This window comes from Pteropus alecto, unplaced genomic scaffold (assembly GCF_000325575.1).
Source record: "Pteropus alecto unplaced genomic scaffold, ASM32557v1 scaffold8, whole genome shotgun sequence".
Lineage (NCBI taxonomy): Eukaryota > Metazoa > Chordata > Mammalia > Chiroptera > Pteropodidae > Pteropus > Pteropus alecto.
In genome coordinates this window covers 24,694,388-24,699,612 of record NW_006494609.1, presented here as the reverse complement: position 1 = coordinate 24,699,612, position 5,225 = coordinate 24,694,388, and the positions used below count along the sequence as shown (strand labels likewise).

Below are 5,225 nucleotides of genomic sequence, written 5' to 3'. Positions count from 1 at the left end.
CCAGCTGAGCCCCCCCCCAGGAAGCCCCCGTGCCACCTCCCAGCCCTGCTGCTGCCCATGCAGCTCAGGCCCTCGGCTGGATCCAAGCTGAGGGGGCCGAGCTGAAGTGTGGGAGCGGGGCCGGGCTCGGAGGGCGGTGGGTGGGCCCCGCCCAGCCCGGGGGTGTGGGGCTGCGGGGGCCCTAGCTCTGGCTGGCTCGGCCAGAAGCTCCTCTTCGGGGGAGGTCTGTGTGAATCACTGCTCAGGCACAGGCACAAATGCAGGAAACTGCCATTCTAGTAAACGCTATTTTCTCCCACTGAGGGGAAAGTCTGCCACACGAAGGTCATTGTTCCCCGGGCTCCTGCCTTCCGGGCGGGCTCTGTCTGCGATGGGCTCGTGCGCGCTGAAGGCTCCCAGCCGGGCTGCTGCCCTTCGAGACCCAGGGGCGCCTAGAGGCTGGGAGCGTGGGGCGTCCTCCGGCCCCAGCCACCCGCAGGCGCCCAGGGGGCGTACAGGGGGCGCCCAGAGGGCTGAGTGTGCTGGGGCCCCAGCGAGGTCACGGCCCGGCTTGGCATGCCACTCACAGGTCTCCCCGGCCCCCTAGCCCACAACCGTTCACGCTCCCCTCCGCTCCCCGGGAGGGCCACCCAACACGCCCTGCATGCCCCCCCCCGCCCCCACAGCCCTCCAGACCTGGCCAGGGACTCCTGCCCGTGGGCCTGGTGCTGCCTGCTGCCCCCAGCGCAGCTCGGCTTTGTGTGCATGGCCCCCCTGTGCTGGGAGGCCCTGCCATGGGGGACGAGGCTGGGCTAGGCGGGAAGCTCACTGTGCCGGGTGCGGTGCGGTGGAGGGCGGGCCCGCACCGATGCTGTGCGCTCAGACGCACGCTTAAGACAGCCGGACACAGAGTGAACCTTCAACCGAAAGGGAGCTTTAATAAACGAGAAAAGAGATTTAACGTGAAAGCATCGCGAAGGAAGAGGGGGCACCATCCAGGGAGCAGCAGATGAAACACAGGACACCCGTGCGGCTGGAGCCAGCCCCGGAAGATGCACCGCGACAGACCGCGGCCGGCCCAGCCTCGCTGCCGCCCGGGGCGGGGGCAGCGCCACAACTGTGAGCAGAGGCTGACAGTTCGGATAATCGGTGAACAGAAAGCTGCACACTCTTCTGGTACAAGTGGGACATCCTCCAGATCGACATGAATTAGGTCCCAAAGGGGCCCTTGTAAGGGACCGGGATGTGAGGCGGCCACATGGGAGGTGAGCCGACCAGGCGATGGAGGCGGGTGCCGCCGAGGGCCAGGATGCAGCAGGGCCGAGGCTGATCAGGGCGCCTCAGATTGCGAGGGGCCGACACGCATCTTCCACGCGCCGTGTCCACACACTACTGCAGTATGCACCCCGTTAAAGGAGCGTCCGCCAAGGAAGAGGAGGGCCTGGCGCACGGAGCCGGGGAAGTGGCCCCTGGGCAATAGAAGGGAGATGTCTACAGGACAGCTGAGCCCATGCGTCGGCCCTCGGGATTAGAGTGTGACACGAGATGGCACCTCTGGGGCAGCTGGCCTCCCCCGGGGTGTCCGCTCTGACCATGCGGCCTCCCCCAGGGTGTCCGCTCTGACCATGCGGCCTCCCCCGGGGGGTCTGCTCTGACCCACTCGTGACCTGCACTGCAGGGCTGGGGGAGGGCCCTCGGGGGGCAAATGCAGAGGTGCCCACCCCCAGCCCCACCCGATGCCCCGGCTGTGGGGGCTTGGGCGTCCCTAGATTCTGTGTCCCTGTCCACCGCTGGCCCCAGAGCAGCTCCTGCTCTCAGGGAGTAGAAGCCAGATGTCGACCCCGGCTCTGCCCAGCCACCCTCCTCCCAGGGCCCTCGGCGTAGCAGTTTGTCCAAACCAAGGACAACCTAGCTCGGGGGTGTCCCCCAAATGTGAGGAAGGTTCAGAAGACCCAGGAGAGGGTCGACGACTGTGCAGGAAGTGACTTCACTGGGAGCAGCCCCCGCCCGGCGGGAGCTTCCGGGGAAGGGGTCGGCCAAGAGCACTGGGACAGAAAAGGGAGCCTGAAAGCCACAAAGGGCTGTCGCTGCCTTCCATCCCTGGGTCTTTCCCGTCGGAAACTCCCTGGCCAGGTGCCCACCCCTCTGGGCCTGTGACTGCCGGTCACTCCCTCTGGGAAAAGGCTGAGCCGGGGAGGAAGCCAGCATCCACCTGTGCACCTGCCCAGGGCCGCTGCGGCCCGCTCACCCTGCCCCCTGGGCTCCCAGCCACCTGTCCCGTGGGACCCCACGCAGCCGCCGTCCCCGCCCACTGCATCCTCGCCCCCCTGACACAGCCGAAGGCGGCGGCCGCCAGCAAGAGCCCCCGTGTGCTTCCAGCACCTGCCCTGCCCTGCGAAGACCCCCTTCCTGACACGGACGGGATCTGCCGGTGTGCTCCCCGAGTCCACGCCCTGATCCCAAGAACCTTCGGCAGACGCGACTAAGTGGAGGACCCTGAGATGGGGGTGATGCTGCATCGTGGGGTGTGCCCCGAGTCATCACCAGGTCCTCATGAGAAGGAGAGGGGCAGAGACGGAACAGCAGGAAGGAGTCAGGGAGCAGGTGTGAGGGGGAAGGTCAGCGGCCGGATGTGAGGACGAGGAAGGGGCCGCGGGCCGAGGCGTGTGGGTGCCCCTGGCGGCTGGAAAAAGCCAGACGGATGCCGAGGCTGCAGGAGGGCCGCCGCCGGGCCGCGCTGGACTCCTGCCCCAGAGCCAGAAGACAGGGAATCCGTGCAGTGTTCGGCCACCAAGTTTGCGGTGGCTTCTTTCCACAGCACTGACACCAGGTGGCCACGGCCGCTGAGCCTACCTGCTTGGCACACGCAGCTCTGAAGGGTCTCTGAGACCCCCACAGTCCCAAATCCAGTGGTGGCTTCAGGGGTCTTGCAGCCCCTCTCCCACCTGGCACACACTGGACACGCCAGAAATGTGGCCAGATTCATGCCTCAATGGAGAAACTCGCCGCCCACCCACCCCCCGCCCACCCCCACCGTTGTCCCTGGGCGCGCAGTGAGGCCGCAGTGGCCTGGTCCTGGCACATGGGAAGGGCCCCAGGGGTGTGGGGGCGGGGCTGGGCGCCAGGGCTTCCCCCGCCCACCCCCACCGTTGTCCCTGGGCGCGCGGTGAGGCCGCAGTGGCCTGGTCCTGGCCCATGGGAAGGGCCCCAGGGGTGTGGGGAATGGGCTGGGCGCCAGGGCCGAGATTGGACGCTCCAGGACGGTCTCTGAAGCATGTGTCTAACTGAACTGAAGCCCCTAACACTGACCTTTCTGCACACAGTGCCATTCAGCACGTGCACCGCAGCATGGGGCCACCTCCTCTGCCTCAGTCCAGAACGTTCTCATCGCCCCGAGAGGGAGCCCGACCCTCTAAGTGGCCCACCCCTGGGCCCCGGCAGCACCCCACCTGCTTCCCGTCTCCACGGACAGACATACCTGTTTGGGACATTTTGCGTAAGTCTTGAGACCTGCGACCTTCTGTGTCCACCTCTTTCCTGCAGCGTGACATCGAGGTTCCTCCGGGCTGTGGCAGGCGTCGGAGCGCCATTCCCTCTTGTCATCCGGCCGGACCCCATCTGTGTGCCCATCGCGTGTTGACGGGCATGGGGTTCAGGCTGCTGGGACAATGTGCTCGAGTGCGTCCCCCATTCCTTGGGGTACGTGGAGCAGTGGGTTTGCGGGGTCACGTGTGATTCCATGCCGGACTCTGTGAGGACCTGCCAGCTGTTCCCCACATAAATCCCGCCACCCGCACCGCCTGCCCCTCAGCTTGCATCACCAGGGGAGTGATGCTCGGGGAGACGCTGCCTGGCGGGCCTCTGTGCACCCCAGGCCGGGCCGCTGCTGTGCAAGCTCTGTGATTAGTCCTCGCTTTCCACACAGCCACAGGCAGGAAGTGGCCTGTGCGCTAGGGAGGGGGCACCCCTGGGCCCTGAGTGTCTGGAGGAAGAGGCCTGCCTGGCCGTTGGGTGGGGCGGGGCCAGCTTCTGGGACAGGCTCTCTGGTGGGTGGTCTCTCCAGCCCCCAGAGCACTGGGTGGCCAGGGCAAGGCTGGGAAGCACGGTCTCCCACAAAGTAGGGGCGCCGATGGCTAGTCTCCGATGACGACCCCCATGGATGTGCCTTCTAGGGCTTCCATCCTTGTGAAGTCTCGCAAAACCTGGGGTGGCCCAGGACCTTCTCTGCGACTCACGGGGCATGGCGGAAATACTGCTGTTTGATGTCCGAGGCTGGGTCGTGGGGAGTCGGGCCTGGTGCCATGGAAGAACCCGCTGTGAGACCACTGTGCCGTGGGGCAGCTGACTTCAGCCACACGGAGAGGCCACACGTGGCGACACGGCCAGCTGCCCCTGCTGCTCCGGCCACGCACTGGAGGCACCAGAGCCGGGGGAGGACGCCCTGCTGGACGCGCCCCCACTGAGCCTGCAGAAGGCGCCAGCCCCACTGCCCTGGTCCCCGCTGCACAGCAACCCGGGGACAGCAGCCCAGCTGAGCCGGGCATGCCCCATGGACGGGGAGAGAGGAGTAAGTGGCGATGTTACACAGTAATGGAGAACAGCGGAGTCAACCTGAAGGTCGCACGCTAGCCTCGCCTGCGCTGTCCCCCCTTGGGCCATAGTTCAGAGAGCAGGCACAGGGCTCGGCTCCTGCACCCCAGCACCTGTACCTGCTCCTGGGGAGGCAGTGGCCACATCTGGCTGGGTCCCTGGGATCTGCACCCAAAGGGCCGGGCCCTTCGGCCGCCAGGGAGGGGCATCGGCTGGGAGGGGCTTCTTGGGGGCGGGAACAGCGGCGGGCTCCGGGGGTGAGAACCCGCAGCCGGCACAGGGCGTGGCGCTCCTCCCACTCCGGGTGAGTTGACGGTCCTCGCAGGCCAGCTCCTCCCAGCGCCGGGCACCGGGAGGGGAGCGCCCGTTAGGCCTAAGCCCTGCCCCGCTACCTTCCCTGTGCCCCTGTCGCCTGCCCTCCTTCCAGAGCCTTCTCTCTTGCCTGCCGTGAGGCTCCCTGGAGGCGTCCACACTGGGCCTCACCCCGCGCGCAGTAGCCCAATGACCTCTCCTTTGCCCCCGTTGCTGGCTCCGCTTGGCAGCCATGACCGCACACGTCTCTTTCCAGGGCCCAGCCTCCCGCCACCCGGGGCCTGGCCCCGCTGCCCAACGACCCCATCTCCGGGCGGTGGTCGACCCCCGGGGGCGGAGCATCG

The 5,225-nt window shown here is 67.3% G+C and overlaps 1 long non-coding RNA gene across 1 annotated transcript; it reads right to left on the bottom strand.

The window, feature by feature from the left end:
* Positions 1-891: 891 nt before the first annotated feature.
* LOC112473699 lies at positions 892-3,593 on the bottom strand. Its single transcript, XR_003044163.1, has 2 exons — positions 3,458-3,593; positions 892-2,934 (listed from the first exon to the last, which is right to left on the bottom strand). It is a non-coding gene; the product is annotated as an uncharacterized LOC112473699 (long non-coding RNA).
* Positions 3,594-5,225: the final 1,632 nt, after the last annotated feature.